Source organism: Triticum aestivum, chromosome 7B (assembly GCF_018294505.1).
Source record: "Triticum aestivum cultivar Chinese Spring chromosome 7B, IWGSC CS RefSeq v2.1, whole genome shotgun sequence".
Classification (NCBI taxonomy): Eukaryota; Viridiplantae; Streptophyta; class Magnoliopsida; order Poales; family Poaceae; genus Triticum; species Triticum aestivum.
Window position 1 is genome coordinate 511,883,254 of NC_057813.1, and position 19,212 is coordinate 511,902,465.

The following is a 19,212-nucleotide window of genomic DNA, read 5'->3' on the forward strand; positions in this document are numbered from 1 at the left end:
ACAAGTGTGAAGGATGTCAATTCTACTTCAATATGTCGCACAAACCCGCCTCGGCATTGAAGACCATTCCACTCATCTGGCCTTTCGCTGTATGGGGATTGGATATGGTTGGACCACTGAGAACAGGCAGAAATGGCTACACCCATGTATTGGTAGCAGTCGACAAGTTCACTAAGTGGATTGAGGCTAAGCCCATCAAGAATCTGGATGCCGGCACCGCCGTCAGCTTCATCAGGGAGTTGGTATTCAGATATGGAGTTCCACACAACATCATCACAGATAATGGGTCAAATTTCGACTCCGAAGAATTCAGAGCTTTCTGCTCATCTCAGGGTACACGAGTCGACTATGCTTCAGTCGCTCACCCCCAGTCGAATGGACAAGCAGAATGTGCAAATGGCTTAATTCTCAAAGGGTTGAAACCCCGACTGATGCGCGACCTCAAGCACGCAGCCGGTGCATGGGTCGAGGAACTTCCGTCGATGCTTTGGGGGTTAAGGACCACGCCAAACCGGTCGACTGGGAGGACTCCGTTCTTCTTGGTCTACGGAGCTGAAGCAGTCTTGCCGAGTGACCTACTTCACAACGCACCCCGAGTCGAACTCTACACCGAAGCTGAAGCAGAGCAAGCCTGACAGGACGCGGTCAACCTTCTAGAAGAAGAAAGAGAGATGGCCTTGATCTGATCGACCATTTACCAGCAGGACTTGCGTTGCTTCCATGCCAGAAATGTGAAGAGTCGAGCTTTCCAGGAGGGAGATTTAGTTCTCCGAGTGGATCAGCAGAAACCACACAAGCTTGCTCCTACTTGGGAAGGTCCCTTCATTGTCACCAAAGTTCTCCATAATGGGGCATACCGCCTTTACAATGTCGAGCACCAGATTGACGAGCCCAGAGAATGGAACGCGGACTTACTCCGCCCTTTTTATACTTAAGTTTTTCACTCGGATGAGTTGTAATAAAAGTACTCCTGTAGTGTGTTCATCAAAGACAAGAGTTTCATAATTTTCTTAGTAATTTTTATTGCTTTTGCTCTCATAAATCTGTCCCCCAGTGGGTGGCTTAGCCACGAACCCGTTTCACCTAAGCTTGTAAAAAATCCTACCGAGTGGTAAGCCAGCCTTCCACTCGGAGGCTTAGCTGCGAATCGGTTTCGCCTAAGTTAAAACAAAATCCTACCGAGTGGTGGGCCAGCCTCCCACTCGGAGGCTTAGCTGTAGTCCAAGTACTCGCCTAAGTAAACAAAATCCTACCGAGTGGTAAGCCAGCCTTCCACTCGGGGGCTTAGCTGCAGCCCAGTGCTCGCCTAAGTTTTCTAAAATCCTACCGAGTGGTAAGCCAGCCTTCCACTCGGGGGCTTAGCTGCAGCCCAGTGCTCGCCTAAGTTTTCTAAAATCCTACCGAGTGGTAAGCCAGCCTTCCACTCGGAGGCTTAGCTGCAGCCCAGTGCTCGCCTAAGTTTTTGAAAATCCTACCGAGTGATAAGCCAGTCTTCCACTCGGAGGCTTAGCTGCAACCTTGTGTTCGCCTAAGAATAAAAGACACCGTACGCTTCGCAAGGAGGACGAGGCGCAGGTCGACCCTCGCTTCCTCCTTCCGAGCTACATCACAAACACAACATGCGTCCCGCAAGGAGGACGAAGTGCAGGTCGACTGCTACCTTCTCCTCCAAAGCAGTGCAACGAAAACCTTACCGAGTGGAGAGCAAACCTCCCACTCGGGGGCTTAGCTGCAGCCCAGTGCTCGCCTAAGTTTCTAAAATCCTGCCGAGTGGAGAGCAAACCTCCCACTCGGGGGCTTAGCTGCAGCCAGTGCTCGCCTAAGTTTCTAAAATCCTGCCGAGTGGAGAGCAAACCTCCCACTCGGGGGCTTAGCTGCAGCCCAGTGCTCGCGTAAGTTTCTAAAATCCTGCCGAGTAGAGAGAAAACCTCCCACTCGGGGGCTTAGCTGCAGCCCAGTGCTCGCCTAAGTTTCTAAATTCCTGCCGAGTGGAGAGCAAACCTCCCACTCGGGGGCTTAGCTGCAGCCCAGTGCTCGCCTAAGTTTCTAAATTCCTACCGAGTGGAGAGCAAACCTCCCACTCGGGGGCTTAGCTGCAGCTTAGTGCTCGCCTAAGTTTCTAAATTCCTACCGAGTGGAGAGCAAACCTCCCACTCGGGGGCTTAGCTGCGGCTCAGTGCTCACCTAAGTTTCTAAATTCCTACCGAATGGAGAGCAAACCTCCCACTCGGGGACTTAGCTGCAGCTCAGTGCTCGCCCAAACATGACGAGCACAAGTCGACTACAATTTGTGCTTCACTCCTACCTGCAAAAGAGCATTTCAGATGCTAGCATATGTTCCAACCCAAAGAAGATGGTTATCCGAAAGAAGCAAACGTATTTCAACGGCAAATCAAGTTCGGATAACGTCCTACGGACCCATAAGTGCTCAGGCATCAAGCCTATTAAAGTTTGGCGGTTACAAAAATCACTCGGCATTCCGAGGCAAATTCAAATCATCGAGCATAGAAGTTTTTTACCCCTCCTGCGGAGGGCTGGAAGGCACAACAAACTCGTCCAGGTCGATCCCATCTGCGATCCGAGTGGCAGCCGTGATGAAGGTCTCCATGAAAGAATGGAAGTCATGCTTCCTAGTGTTGGCCACTTTGAGAGACACCAGCTTGTCTTCTCTCGCTTCCTTGCAGTGGACGCGGACCAAGGACAGAGCGACGTCAGCACCTCACCTGGCAGAAGACTTCTTCCATTCTTGCACTCGACTCGGAATTTCGTTCAGTCGAGTCATCAACGACTCAAGGTCGTTCTGAAGCGTTTCTTCTGGCCAGAGCAATGTGTCGATGCGCGACGTTGCGGCCTTCAGTCTTGCAAGGTAATCGACCACTGCAGCAACACGAGACTCGAGGCGGAGCACGTTCATAGCGGTTTCATCCTTTACCATAGAATTGGTGGGATCCAAGTCAGTCTCCACTCGACTAGTCTCCTCTTCAAAGTTCTGGCAGAATTCTGTGGACACGATTCAAGGATAAGCTAATGCCCTTACAACAAGTCAGTAATTACCAATCGGAGATAAGGGGTTACCTTCGAGCATGAGGAATAGCTTCTTGGCGAGTCCTCCCAGATAAACCTCCAAGTCACTCTTCTTTCCTGCCAGTTCGCCAGCTTTGTCGTCCAGAACCATATTGGCATTCTTCAGTCGAGTGACTTCTTGGTTGGCCACGTCGAGAGCGGCTTTCAGATTAGTGTTTTCTTCTTCAAGTTTGTTGACAGAAGCCAACTTCTCTTCTGCAAGTTTTGTCTTGTCTGCAGCCGCTTTCTGCGCCTCGGCGTGGTGAAGGTCCTTCTTCAGAGCATCCCTCAGTTTTTCTGCAAAAATCACAATAAGATCAGACTCGGAGACAGGCAAGAGGCGAGGACAGTCGTCAAGATTCTCACCAAACATACCTTTTGCCTCCTCCTTCAACTTCGTGAAGTTCTCTTGGACAAGCTTCAGGTCAAGTTCAAGCTAGACATGCTTGTTCTCCAACTCGGTATAACGAGAAACAAGGTCACAAGATTTCTGCAAAAGTTCAATCGACAGACATCAAAGACAGGTCACTTCCGAGTGACTAAAAGAAAAATCATAGTATTTCTAAGACTACAGCTGAATCTAAACATTCAACTGTAGTCTCGGGGACTACACCCAGTGGGTGCACTCAGCGTGCCCCCACTAGTTCTATCAACTAGACTCAGAGTCGATCAATCGACCAGTAGCAATTAACTATCAGGAGTTAAAAAAAAAGAGTTATTCAGACCATAGCCGACTGCCAGCAATCGACCACGGTCTCGGGGACTACACCCAGTGGGTGCACTCAGCGTGCCCCCACCGGTTCCATGATTCCACTCGACCAAGCTCGAGTGAAACAAGTAAAAGTAAGAAATCTCAAGACACAAAGACTACAGTCGACTGCCAGCAGTCCACCGCAGAATTGACACACCCAGTGGGTGCATGACAAACATCAAGATTTCCAGTCGGTGTTTAATTAACCTGGACATTACTCTCGAGAGCTGAACTCGCGTCATAAGCTGCTTGGCTGGCGGTTCGGATTGCCTTCACCTGCTCCATCATAATCCTGGCCTGGCGTATGGCTTCCTTGGCAGCGCTTGCTTGGTCCTCCAGGACATGGTAGGTGGAGAAGAGAGAAGGCGGGTCAGCACTCGACAACGAAGGGCGGGAAACCGTCAACGGCTCCGCAAAGGACACGGTAGTCCGAGCAACGTTGCTCCCTTCTGGAATCTGTGGTCCAGGTGCTGACACAACCTGAGCAGCCTTGTCAGCAGTCGCCTTCCTGCTCCTCCTCTGCCTCAGTGGCGCTTCATCGTCATCGTCAGGGAGATTGATGACAACGCTAGGTGGAGCTGCAGAAGAAGTTCAAAGTCAAAAATAAAGATTCAATCGACCAAAAGCAAAACCGCGTAGATCATACCAGGATGAGAAGTAGCAGCATCTTCCATTTCTTGATCCTCATGCCTGGTTGAAGTCTCAGAAGTAGCAGCACTGCGGTTTCAAATATCAGTTGGTCAGCGATTGAGTCGACCAAGAATGAAAAACATGAGTTATGCCGTTACCGAGAAACAGTCGAAATCTCCATCCTCATCTTCGGTAGGGCCTTCGCCGATTTTGTCGGGGCTGCTCGCGGTTGCTTCGACGCCTTTTCAGTCGGCACCGGTGAAGTTGTCCGAGGACGTTTCGTCGACTGCCCAACAGGCACGACTCCCTTGCCACGATCAGCCGCAGGGTCGTGGGCAAGCTTGGACCTACTTTCAGAACAAGGAGGCGCAACTTCCTGCTCCTCTTCCTCCTCCTCTTCCTCCTCATCGGAGCATGCGTCTTCATCACCCTCATCGGCATCCGACTCCCACTCCTCTTGGCTTTTGCCTCCGCTTCCTTCCTCCTCTTCGGCCTGTGCTTGCGCCCCGTTGGGCATCGAGTACAACTTGGTGGTTTCTTGAAAAACAACAAGCAAGACAAAAGTCAATCGACTGATCTACGATGAAACAGAACGGACGAAACAATCAGAGAAAAATTGTCGTACCTTGTCCGCATCATAAGATTGGTCGAGTGGCGGGATCCTCCTGGCTCCACGAGGGTTGTCCTTGTTCCCCGTGATGGCAGTCATCCACCTCTCCAGTGTGGCATCATCGACCTCCTTTGGGTGGACCCGACTGGTGTCTTCAGTACCAAAATACAACCACATCGGGTGGCCCCGGTACTGGAGCGGTTGGATGCGCCGCCGAAGGAAAACCTCCAAAAGGTCCATGCCAGTCACACCGTCACGAATCAACTGGACTACACGCTCCATCAACATTTTTACCTGAGCCTTCTCCTCCGGAACTACTTTCAGAGAGGATGGCTTATTCACTCAACTCATAGAGAAGGGAGGGAGCCCAGTCGACTGCCCTGGCGTCGACTGGTCTTGGCAGTAGAACCAGGTCGACTGCCACCCTCTGACTGACTCGGGAAGGGTCATAGCTGGGAAAGCGCTCTTACTCCTCATCTGGACCCCGAGACCCCCACACATCTGGATTACCTGAGTTCTCTCGTCATTGGGGCTGGCCTTTTTCACCGTCTGAGAATGACAAGTGAATATGTGTTTGAAGAGACCCCAGTGCGGCCGACAACCCAAGAAGTTCTCACACAAAGATACAAAGGCGGAGAGATAGGCAATGGAATTGGGGGTAAAGTGATGAAGTTGAGCTCCAAAGAAATTCAGAAACCCTCGAAAGAAAAGATGCGCTGGCAGAGAGAACCCTCGATCTACATGAGTCGCCAAGACGACACACTCACCCTCCTGAGGCTGTGGCTGCCACTCCATCCCCGGGAGCCTCGCCGCCCTGTGCGCAATCAGACCTTCGTCGGCCAGATCGTCGAGATCCTTTTGGGTGATGGTCAAGCGGATCCAATCACCCTGGATCCAACCTTGCGGCAAACGGGACCGCGACGAGGATCCCCCTCGACTGGTCACTCTCCCCTTCACTTTCGCCGCCGCCGTCGCCTTCTTCGCCCGCTCCAAAGCCGCCGTCTTCTCTTTCACCATTGTCACTGACGAGGTCGGAACGGAGCAGCGGTGTCGGGCAGTTGGTGGACGCAGCGGATGAATCTGGAGGCGAGGGAGGAGAAAATGAGGAGGCACTGTTCAAAAACCTCCACCGGTTTCCTTATATGGGGTCACTTCCGAGAGGCCGACAGGTAGGCCCAGGCGATCCTGTCAAATCCCGAAACAGTCGCGCAAGTGATACATGGCGAAAAAGGCGGCGCGAGAATCGAGGCGTCCCTGCCTTATCCCATCCGAGTACCGCGGTCTTCTCCGCTTCGTGCGCTTCCCAAAATTCGGATCCCACTAAATCCGCTAACCACAAGGCAACTTGTCAGGCGGAAGATCTCCTGCGATCCGTCGCTCGGAAATCCCCAAGATCATAAAGTTCACTCGACAGATATCAAGAATGGATCAAGGCGACTGAATGAAAGTTGACATCCTCACTTGAAAGTCATTGATCCAGAGCAAAACACCTTTACAGCACCAAAAAGCAGGTCGGAAAGATTGCCAACTCCTTCCTCACTCAAACCTCGATCCATTTGGAGGCCACTGATGAAGTCATGTACCTAGGGTAGGGTCATGAACCTGACCAAGGTACCCTCCCCAAGGACATCTCTTAGAAGAAGCCGTCTTCCAGTCGACCAAGAGATACTCCACTCGACGGACTAGAAGACACTCGACCATGAAGACTCACTCGACCACCAGGAGTTCAGGATCCACTCTGTATCCAAACAGTCTATAATTAAGTAGTCTTAATGGTCATGATGGCACTTTATGTAGGGCGTTACCAGTAACGCCAGACCTTAATGTACTTTAACCCTCTGCTATGTGGGCTGGCTGGGGTCTTGGCGTCCTCTATATAAGCCCCCCTCCACTGGTAGAGGGGTTCGCACCCCTGTAACTCTCACACACATAATCCAGTTGACCACCTCCGGGCTCCAAGATGTAGGGCTGTTACTTCCTCCGAGAAGGGCCTGAACTCGTAAAACACTTGTGTGTACAACTGTTCCATAGCTAGGATCTTGCCTCTCCATACCTACCCCCCATTCTACTGTCAGACTTAGAACCACGACAGTAGGTTTTTTAAAAACTTAGGCAAGCACTGGGCTGCAGCTAAGCCCCCGAGTGGGAGGTTTGCTCTCCACTCGGTAGTTTTTTTAGAAACTTAGGCGAGCACTGGGCTGCAGCTAAGCCCCCGAGTGGGAGGTTTGCTCTCCACTCGGTAGGTTTTTTAGAAACTTAGGCGAGCACTGAGCTGCAGCTAAGCCCCCGAGTGGGAGGTTTGCTCTCCACTCGGTAGGTTTTTTAAAAACTTAGGCGAGCACTGGGCTGCAGCTAAGCCCCCGAGTGGGAGGTTTGCTCTCCACTCGGTAGGATTTTCGTGGCACGACTTTGGAGGAGAAGGTAGCAGTCGACCCGCGCTTCGTCCTCCTTGCGGAACGCACATTGTGTTTGTGACGTAGCTCGGAAGGAGGAAGCAGGGGTCGACCTGCGCCTCGTTCTCCTTGCGAAGCGTACGATGTCTTTTATTCTTAGGCGAACACTAGGTTGCAGCTAAGCCTCCGAGTGGAAGACTGGCTTATCACCTGGTAGGATTTTCAAAAACTTAGGCGAGCACTGGGCTGCAGCTAAGCCTCCGAGTGGAAGGCTGGCTTACCACGCGGTAGGATTTTTGAAAACTTAGGCGAGCACTAGGCTGCAGCTAAGCCCCCGAGTGGAAGGCTGGCTTACCACTCGGTAGGATTTTGTTTACTTAGGCGAGTACTTGGACTGCAGCTAAGCCTCCGAGTGGAAGGTTGGCTCACCACTCGGTAGGATTTTGTTTTAACTTAGGCGAAACGGATTCACAGCTAAGCCTCCGAGTGGAAGGCTGGTTTACCACTCGGTAGGATTTTGTTTTAACTTAGGCGAAACGGATTCGCAGCTAAGCCTCCGAGTGGAAGGCTGGCTTACCACTCGGTAGGATTTTTTACAAGCTTAGGCGAAACGGGTTCGCAGCTAAGCCTCTGAGTGGAAGGCTGGCTTACCACTCGGTAGGATTTTGTTTTAACGTAGGCGAAATGGATTCGCAGCTAAGCCTCCGAGTGGAAGGCTGGCTTACCACTCGGTAGGATTTTTTACAAGCTTAGGCGAAACAGGTTCGCAGCTAAGCCACCCACTGGGGGACAGATTTATGAGAACAAAAGCAATAACAATTACTGCGAAAATTATGAAACTCTTGTCTTTGATGAATACACTACAGGAGTACTTTTATTACAACTCATTCGAGTGAAAAACTTAAGTATAAAAAGGGCGGAGCAGGTCCACGTTCCATGCTCGGGGCTCATCAATCTGGTTCTCGACATTGTAAAGGCAGTATGCCCCATTATGGATAACCTTGGTGACGATGAAGGGACCTTCCCAAGTAGGAGCAAGCTTGTGTGGTTTCTGCTGATCCACTCGGAGAACTAAATCTCCCTCCTGGAAAGCTCGACTCTTCACATTTCTGGCATGGAAGCGACGCAAGTCCTACTGGTAAATGGTCGATCGGATCAAGGCCATTTCTCTTTCTTCTTCTAGAAGGTCGACCGCGTCTTGTCGGGCTTGCTCTGCTTCAGCTTCGGTGTAGAGTTCGACTCGGGGTGCGTTGTGAAGCAGGTCACTCGGCAAGACTGCTTCAGCTCCGTAGGCCAAGAAGAACGGAGTCCTCCTAGTTGACCGGTTTGGCGTGGTCCTTAATCCCCAAAGTACCGACGGAAGTTCGTCGACCCATGCACCAGCTGCGTGCTTGAGGTCGCGCATCAGTCGGGGTTTCAACCCTTTGAGAATTAAGCCATTTGCTTGTTCTGCTTGTCCATTCGACTGAGGGTGGGTGACTGAAGCATAGTCGAGTCGTGTACCCTGAGATGCGCAGAAGGCTCTGAATTCTTCGGAGTCGAAGTTTGACCCATTGTCTGTGATGAAACTGTGGGGAACTCCATATCTGAATACCAACTCCCTGATGAAGCCGACGGCGGTGCCGACATCCAGATTCTTGATGGGTTTAGCCTCAATCCACTTGGTGAACTTGTCGACTGCTACCAATACATGGGTGTAGCCGTTTCTGCCTGTTCTCAGTGGTCCAACCATATCCAACCCCCATACAATGAAAGGCCAGACGAGTGGAATGGTCTTCAAGGCTGAGGCGGGTTTGTGCGACATATTGGAGTAGAATTGACATCCTTCACACTTGTCGACTATCTCTTTTGCCATCTCATTTGCTCTGGGCCAGTAGAAACCCGCTCGGTATGCTTTAGCCACGATGGTCTGAGAGGACGCATGATGGCCACAGGTCCCCGAGTGGATGTCGTTGAGAATCATTCGACCTTCTTCCGGTGTTATGCATTTCTGGCTGACTCCAGTCGCACTTTCTCTGTACAACTGTCCCCTCATGACGGTGAAGGCTTTGGATCGGCGGACGATCTCTCGAGCCTCTTCTTCATTCTCGGAGAGCTCTTTCCTCAAAATATAGGCGATATAGGGCACTGTCCAGTCGGGAGTGATGACCAGAACTTCCATGATTAAGTCGACCACAGCTGGGACCTCGACTTCAGTCGGATCTGTGGCGCTTTTTGGCTGCGGGGCTTCCTCAGTGAAAGGATCTTCTTGAACCGACGGCATGTGAACATGCTCCAAAAACACGCCACTCGGAATGGCTTCTCTTTTTGAACCTATCTTTGTCAAGTCATCGGCTGCTTGATTTTTCAGTTGGGGAACATGATGGAGCTCTAATCCCTCAAATTTCTTCTCCAGCTTTCTGACTGCATTGCAGTAACCAGTCATGGATGGGCTTCTGACATCCCACTCCTTCATCACTTGGTTGACCACTAACTCCGAGTCGCCGTAGACCATGAGGCGACGGACACCGAGTGAAATGGCCATACGCAACCCGTACAAGAGTGCTTCGTATTCTGCTTCATTGTTGGAGGAATCAAAGTGAATCTGGAGTACATCTCTGAGATTATCTCCTCGGGGGGAAACCAAGACCACTCCGGCACCGGAACCATTCAGCATTTTGGAGCCATCGAAGAACATAGTCCAGTGCTCCGAGTGAACTTGGGTCGGTAACTGCTATTCAGTCCACTCGGCAAGGAAATCTGCTATTGCTTGGGACTTGATAGCTTTCTTTGCCTCAAATCTGATATCTAGGGGAAGAAGTTCAATCACCCATTTTGCCACTCGACCGGTTGCGTCTCTGTTGTGCAGAATCTCTGATAAGGGGGCGTCGGTGACGATTGTGATAATATGGTCAGAGAAGTAGTGAGCAACTTTCTTCGTGGTAATATAAATCCCATATACAAGCTTCTGTTATTGAGGGTATCGTTGCTTAGATGGGGTCAGGACTTTGGAAATGTAATATATTGGGCGCTGAACTTTGAAGGCTTTCCCTTCTTCTTCCCGCTCGACCGTAAGTACAGTACCGACGACTTGTCCTGTGGCTGCAATGTAAAGCAGCAAAGGCTCTTTGCTGATTGGGGCAGCAAGCACCGGCTGGGTGGAAAGTAGGGTTTTTAACTCTGCAAACGCCGCATCAGCTTCAGGAGTCCACTCGAACTTGTCTGACTTCTTCATCAGTCGGTAAAGAGGCAATGCCTTCTCACCGAGACGGGAGATGAATCGACTTAAAGCGGCCAAGCAACCAGTAAGCTTCTGAACATCGTGCACACGCACAGGTCGTTTCATTCGGAGTATTGTGCCTACTTTCTCTGGGTTTGCATCGATTCCTCGTTCAGAAACGAGAAAACCGAGTAACTTTCCACCAGGAACTCCGAATGTGCACTTGGATGGGTTAAGCTTGATATCGTACCTCCTGAGGTTGGCAAATGTCTCAGCGAGGTCAGTCAGCAGGTCGGAACCTTTCCGTGACTTGACCACAATGTCATCCATGTACGCTGATCTTTCGGGCAGACCCGATTGATATGCTTAAAATCGATGCACATGCAAAGCGAATTGTCCTTTTTAGGGACCATGACGACATTGGCGAGCCACTCAGAGTGGTAAATCTCTCGGATAAACTCTGCTGCTAGGAGCCGAGCCACTTCCTCGCCAATGGCCTTCCTTTTCTGGACGGCGGACCGTCACAGATGTTCCTTCACATGATTTGCCTTTGAATCGACTCGTAGACGATGCTCAGCCAGTCCCCTGGGTACACCCGGCATGTCAGAAGGTTTGCATGCAAAGATGTCGCAGTTCTCACGGAGGAACTGGATGAGCGCTTCTTCCTATTTGGGGTCGAGTGTTGTGGAGATATGAGTCGGAGCAGCGTTAGGGTCGGTCTGGTGGATGTGAACGGGGTTTATCTCACCGGACGACTGAAACGCTGATTCCGTAGCAGGCTTTTTGGCTCGCAACAAATCACTCGGATCTGCATTCCTTTGGTGTTCCTGCCACTCTTCTGCCACCATCTGAGCATCAACGATCTTTGAGCTCTTCTGGAAGCACTCTTCTGCCTTCTTGCGGTTACCAGTGACAGTGATCACGCCTTTAGGGCCAGGCATCTTTAGTTTGAGGTACACGTAACATGGTCGAGCCATAAAACGTGCATAAGCTGGCTTGCCCAAAATTGCATGATAGGCACTCTGGAAATCCACAACCTCAAATGTCAGCTTCTCTTTGCGGAAATTCTTTGAATCACCAAAAACTACATCAAGAACAATCTGGCCGAGTGATGCGGCCTTCTTGCCAGGGATGACTCCATAAAAACTCATGTTGCTTGTGCTCAGTCTGGACATCGGAATGCCCATCCCTTTCAGCGTCTCAACATACAGTATATTCAAACTGCTGCCGCCATCCATCAACACTTTGGTCAGTCGAGTGCCTTCAATGACGGGGTCGACCACCGGCGCTTGCCTCCCAGGGGTGGCTATGTGCGTGGGGTGGTCAGATTGGTCGAATCTAATGGCAGTCTGAGACCACTTCAGGTAATTGGGTGTTGACGGAGCAGCCATATTCACCTCTCGGTTTATAACTTTCAGTTGGTTTTTGCTCTCAACATCGGCAAAAATCATCAAGGTGGAATTGACCTGCGGATATTCCTCGTCACTATCCTCCTTGTCCTCAACCTTGTCCGACTCTTTTTCTTTGTCCTTGGGCTGCTTCCCTTGGAACTGCTGTATCAGGAGTCGACACTGTCGAGTGGTATGCTTCAGGTAAATGAAATTACCCTCTTCGTCTTTCTTGGTGTGGATGTGAGATGGTAAATCCAACACGTCATTTCCTTCTTTATCTTTTACTTTCTTGGGGTTCCAAGGCCCCTTGGGTTTCCCTTTGAACTTTCCTTGGTTCAGGGCCAAGGCTTCTCCAGGTGCGGCTGGCTCGGCTTCACGCTTTTGCTTCCGACTGGAATTTCCGCCTCTGGTGTCCTGGGCGGCTGACTTGTGCTTGCCGCTCCGGAGCCGATCCTCTTCCTCACCATTGGCATATTTGGTGGCTGTTTCCATCATTCGACTCAGAGACATGTCTCCGGTTCGACCGAATTTCAGGCTTAGCTCTCTGTACTTTACACCCTCCTTGAAGGCGCAAACTGCCTGGTGATCAGATACATTTTCTACTGTGTGATGCAGTGTGATCCATCTCTGGATGTAATCCCTCAGAATCTCATTCGACTTCTGTACACAAGATTGCAGCTCTGTCAGTCCCGCCGGCCGCTTGCACGTTCCTTCGAACATCCTGACAAACACTCGGGAGAGGTCTTCCCACGTGTAGATGCTGCTGGGTGTCAACTGATTTAGCCATGCCCTGGCTGACCCTTCCAACATGAGAGGCAGATGCTTCATGGCCACCTCATCATTTCTGCCGCCGATCTGAACAGCCACTCGGTAGTCCTCAAGCCAAGTATCAGGCTTGGACTCATCATTGAACTTGCTGACTCCAGTCGCCAACCTGAAGTTGGGAGGAATCACCGCGGCTCTGATGGCTCTGCTGAAACACTCTGGTCCGGAGACATGCACTCGGCTGCTGATGGGTACATCTCTGTCATTACCCTCTCTGTGGGCTCTGTTCCGGTCGACCAGACCTTGAACGATGATGGATCTCGCATCAAAGCCTGGTTTCCTGGGGTCGACTGGAATTCTTCGCCCGCCACTGTGCTAGCGTCTGTCATCCTGCTGTCGAGGCATATATGATCCGCCCCTCCGGGGAGGAGTGGGCACTCGACGTCGATCGTTGCGATCGACTCGGTGATCATCCCGCTCATAGTTCTTGTACTGATCGTGTTGGTCACCATGCCCTTCACGCCTCGGGGGCGATCTGGGGCTATGAGCTGACTGGACAGTATTCGCCGCCACGGACCTGCTATGAATCCTGTTCCGCGACTGCGACACAGCCGAATTCTGATCTCCTGCTGCCCGGAGCAAATCCCCGATCTGCATCAAGCCTCTGCCAGCCTCTGACTGGGAAGGCTGAATTGACTCTGCTATATGTGTTGCAGCTGCCAAATTCTGGATCAGAGTGCGGTATACCTAAGTCGGAGGTTTAAAGAGTTGGCGTCGACTGGAGTCTGGAATCCGTTGCCGTGCGCACTCGTCGAGTGCCCACTGAAGGTTCTCCAGTCGAGTGCGCTCAGCCAGGTTGGCCAAGCGCGCGTCCTCTAAGGCGCGAGCCTCAGGGGTTTCTCCAATGATCGGAGTATGAAGCGCATCCATGTTCCGGCGGCGAAGCTCTTCCCTCTGCTGTGAGTCGAGGGGCTCGGGATGGTACTCCTCATGGTCGTGTGATGGATCACCTCCGCCGTTGCCTCCCTTGGTGCCAGGAAAGCCGGGGGGAACGTGCGGTCCATTGACCATCAGGACCTCCGCCGCCGGATCATTGTTGTCGCACTCGGATGCAGTCTCTGCGGAGCCAGTCGACAGGTCGAACAGGCCGTAGAGAGATTCGTCGGGCTCGATTGCCGCAACTTGGGCAGTGGTCGACTGGCGAGCCACTGCGTGCCTCACCCACCGCTGAAGCCTCGACCGACCGGAGCGCTTACGCTGGCGGAAAGCTGGGAGGGAGGATGACATGAAAACCGGCCGATACTGAGTCAACGGTTGCCGCAGAAGGACGCCGCGGATGCATGCTCGAAAGTGCGTAGCTCCGCGGACTGGGAGCGCATCCACGTCGAGCGGAGCCTCCTGCAGCCAGGCAGAGTCGTCGGCGACGAATGTGAGCGCGCCGAGACGGATCTCGCGGCCCTCAACCAAAACTCCACCAGAAACCATGATGATGGGATTTGAAAAGATTACAACTTCTCCAACAAGTTGCTAAGACACCTGCCCCACGGTGGGCGCCAACTATCGTGGTTCTAAGTCTGACAGTAGAATAGGGGGTAGATATGGAGAGGCAAGATCCTAGCTATGGAGCAGTTGTGCACACAAGTGTTTTACGAGTTCAGGCCCTTCTCGGAAGAACTAACAACCCTACGTCTCAGAGCCCGGAGGCGGTCGACTGGATTATGTGTGTGAGAGTTACAGGGGTGCGAACCCTTCTACCAGTGGAGGGGGGTGGCTTATATGGAGGACGCCAAGACCCCAGCCAGCCCACGTAGCGGAGGGTTAAAGTACATTAAGGTCTGGCGTTACTGGTAACGCCTTACATAAAGTGTCATCATGACCATTAAGACTACTTAATTACAGACCGTTTGGATACAGAGTAGATCTTGAACTCCTGGTGGTCGAGTGAGTCTTCATGGTCGAGTGTATTCAGGTTCATCGAGTGTCTTCTAGTCCGTCGAGTGGAGTTCCTCTTGGTCGACTGGAAGATGGCTTCTTCTAAAAGATGTCCTTGGGGAGGGTACCTTAGACAGGTTCATGACCCTACCCTAGGTACATGACTTCATCAACCGTCACCAAGGGGATGCAGGATCAGTGCGGCGCCTTCGTTGTGGTGCGAAGGCCGGCTACCGAGAACCACTTCCCGGCTATCATGCTGATACAGTCGCTGAAGATGTGGCAGCAGTCATACTTCTACGTGAAGAACATCCACCCGGAGGCCGACTTCATCAGCCCGCCGTCTGGGCCGCGTGCCAATTGGTCATACAAGCCCAAGACATTGTCGGACGTCAAGCGGCTCAAGGTGATGACGAGGGTGGAGGACCTTACGCGAACAGACCTACTGACCGCCTTCGTGGCACGCCGGGTGCTCCCCCTTCAAGGTCGGCCGCACATGATTTGCCAGGTGAGCGAGAACTGGGACCCCAGCCGGATGAGCACCAAGGAGATGCAACACGCGGAGGTGGCTCACTTGGTGAACTACATATCAAACTGCAAGCTCCCGGCGGAGGAGTGGCTGTTCTGCAAGGAACTGTATTTGCACGCACATCCGCCGCCTGCAGTAAGTCTTCTTTTCTTCTCTTTACCTTCAGTTGCCGGGTTCTCGCATGCCGTCTGATCAGTCGGCACGATGCAGAACGCCATCTTCCAGTCGGCAGTCAGCGCCATGGAGCATACTCATGAGTATCTCCCTGACCGAGCGAAGAGTGATGCGGATGACCCCGACTTGGGGGCTGCCGCCCTCATGGACGACAACGCCACGGGCGGCGGTGGTGGCGGGGCAGGCGGCTCTGGCAGTGGCAGCGGCATTGAGGACTGGTCGGACGATGATGAGGAGGTCGTGCCGCACCATCAGCCGGCTGTCGACCGGACGGCTGCGAGCTCGTCTGCCGCGCCGGCTGCTCCAGGCGGCGCGCAGAAACACCGAGCCGCACCGTCGAAGTACGGAAGTCGGTAAAAGAAGCCCAGGGCCTCGGCGGCAGCGACCAGGCGGGAGGAGGCCGCCGCGAAGGCGAACCGCCTTCGAAGGGCGGTGAAGGAGCCTGTGACGGTATCCGCATAAGTGTTTGACTTCTCTTACGCTTTCTTTTTCTTTTTTGCTCGTGACCTCGGCCTGAACTCTTTGTTTGCTTGGTTCAGGGCTCCGCTCTCTCTTGAGCGGTCTGGCGGCGCCTCCATGGTTTGGGCGGCCGAGGGCTCTGCCAACACCCGCCGGATGGACCCGCTCGCCAAGCTCCAGGCGGCGACAGAGAGGAACGCGCGGGAGGCGCGCGAGGAGAGGGAGGAGGCGGAGCGGCAACAGGCAGCGGCGGCCAAAGCGGCATAGGAAGAGGCGGACAAGGCCGCCAAGGTGCAGGCCGACGCCGTGACCAAGGCGCAGGCGGAGGAGGCCGCTCGCAGCCGACCCCCGCAGCTCGTCATCCCCCTCCACGCCGTGCCACCTGCGCCCGAGGCCTCGGTTCCGCCTGAAGGAGCCAGCGGTGACCAACCGGCCATGGAGAGGGAGGGGCGAAGACCTCGCCCCTAAGGCGGAGGTGCTGCCATCTGTCGAAGATCAGGGCGGCCGGCCTGATACACCACCGGTGCCGTCGGCTGGTGGTAGTGATCAAGGCGGTCAGCCTGATGCATCATCGGTGCCACGGCCGCAGGAAGCTGGGAGTGCGGGCTCATCAGCCCTAGAGGTGGAGGCCTCCATCATCGGTTCGCCAGAGTGGACTCCTGGAGGCGGGATGACCGTGCTGAATGTGGCCGCACATGATGTCCAGGCTTGACTCCAAGCTCAGGCCGCCGCCCTCTAAACCTACAACCAGGAGTTCCTGGCATCGTGGACGGCCATCCGGGTATGTATCTTTGCCTTTGATTCTTGCATTCTTTCATGGGGGCGCGTGAGCACCCACTGGGTGTAATCCCTGAGTTCCGGGCCGACTTCTAAGCAGGCGGACTGGAACTTCCAAGTAGGTTTGGGTGCTGACTTGTTTTCTTCCCTGTTTGCTCTTGCTGCAGGAATATCACAATCTCTGCGCAGCCGCCTAGAACTCCCATGTCCGGGAGCTGGCTCAAAAGACGGCAGATTTGTCCGAGAGCCGGAGTAAGGACTCCGTCTTCTCTCTCTTGCGGGGGCGCGTCAGCGCACCCGCTTGGTGTAGTCCCCGAGATTCAGGCCGATTGCTTAGGAGTCGGGCTGGATCTCTTCTGGCGACTTCTTTTTTCTTTCTGGCTTACTGATCATCTTTCTTTGCTATTTTTGCAGAAGCCAACACCGGCTTGCAGTAGCGGCTGGGTGAGGCCCAAGCCATGTTGTGCGCCAAGGAGGAGTGCGGCAAACTGGCCCAAGAGCGTGACCGCCTGGTTAAGAAACTGGCCGACCAAGAGGAGCTTCACAAGGAGGCCCTCCAGAAGGCAAAGGACAGCGAGACCTCCCTCCAAGCCGAGTACGAGATCCAGGCGGCAAACTGGGCCGAAGCAGAGAGGGCGCTGAATGACGGCTACGGCCGGATCGAAGACATGGTCGATGGTGAGTTGCTCTCATCTCCTTTCCTTTGCCCGACGTCTTCTGTACGACCCGGCTTCCGCCTTCTTAACCTTTTTCTTTTGTCATCTTGTGCAGAGTACTTCCCTGGCTATGCCGTCGTTGCCAGCCAGGCCATTGAAGCTAGCCGTGAAGAGCCGAGGCTGGCTGGCATGGAGATCACGACAAACGCCCGTTAGATGCTCGATGAGCAGCACCTCGCCATCCAAGCCCGTCTCCAGCTGGCCCACCAAATGCTCCGTCGGCTGCAGCGCGTTGGGGCTGAGGTGGTCTCCGCCCTTTGGCCAAGCATCTTGGCTCCGCGCACCCCCAGTCGGACTGCCAACTGGCTGGACGCGGCAGTCGGCCGCTTTGAGGCGTGGAAGGCCTCCTCGGCCTGGGCAGGCGCCAAGCGGGCCTTGGAGTTCGTCAAGGCATGGTACCCTGGGCTAGATCTAGCCCAGTTGGCCATGTTCCGGCAGGAGGCCCACGCGGAGCTGGTGGCGGTGAGGCCTGCGATTATCCATCGCGCCGCGGTGATCACCGACTACACCGACACCAGTATCTTCGTCCCTGAAATGAATGAAGAGGGCACCGAGCTACCGCCGGACATGTTCGGGCTGAACCCGGAGGATGGCAAGGATTCAGGGGAAGAGATCGCCTCGAGCGATGACAGCGAAGACGAGGAGAGTGAGGATGATGAAGACGTCGCGTCGGAAGGTGGAGCATACAGCCAGCCCTCCAATCGACCATGCCTCAAGCAACGAGCCGCGTGCGAGCACGCCGACTGCCGCTGGAGGTGACACGGTCGAGACTCGCCAGCCAGCCACTCCACCAGCCGGCATCACCGACTCCACCAGCCTGCTGGGCTCTCCTATTGCTCCATTGGCCTAGGCGGCCAATTTATCTTTAGCTTCTTCCAGCTTAATGGTCTTTTGAACAATATTTGTTAAACTCGCGCAGTTCCACCCACCGGGGGTTTGGATTCAGCTGGAAAGCCTTGCATATGTAAATATTATTCTGCATGTGCTATGCTTGTGCTTGACTTCGAGTTTGCTTGCTTTTGGGTCCTTGGCTGCCGCCTTGCCAACCGGCCAGCCGCTCTGCAGACTGTGGCTAGGACAAGTGCTTTTGCCTTTGGGGGGCAAGCACTTCGGCTTTTTGGGACGTAGCAAAGCCAGTGGGAAGTCGGTCGGCCGGCTGCTTCAGTAGCCGGTCGGATAGGCGAGGAGCCAACTTTATGTTATGTAGGTGCATTGGTCCTTAGCCAATTTTCATGTGGGGCACCGTTTCCTGCCTTTGACTCTTGCCAGCTGAACAGTCGCTCTACGAGCTGCGGCTTGCGACAAGGGAGGGCTTAGATGCCGGCACACTACTTGTCCGACTGTAGGTAGCACCATCATAATATAAGGCGGCAAGCCTTCGGGCCGACTGGTCGAACCCGGTGCAAGGCGGTATAAATGTATAACACATTCATAGGCATAGAATTTATCATATAGATAAAAGAGGGTAGTCCCCAAGTGCTCCTCTGGGGACCGATGTCTTGTACTTAATACAAAAGATAGCGTGGTACATACTGTATTAAGTGTAAAATCTTCGAAGTAGATTCGCGGTCCATGTACGTTTTGACTCCTTGCCGGAGTCGTCCCTTTTGCGTGCCCTGGGCTTCTGCGCATCGATCAGATAGTAGGAGTCGTTGCCCAGGGCATTGCTGAAGATGAAAGGGCCTTCCCAAGGGGCCAAGAGCTTGTGCTGGCCGGCTGTTCGCTGGATCAGCCGGAGCACAAGGTCTCCCTCTTGGAAGGATATTGGCTTGACCTTCCGACTGTGGTAGCGGCACAGACTCTGCTGGTAGATGGCGGACCGG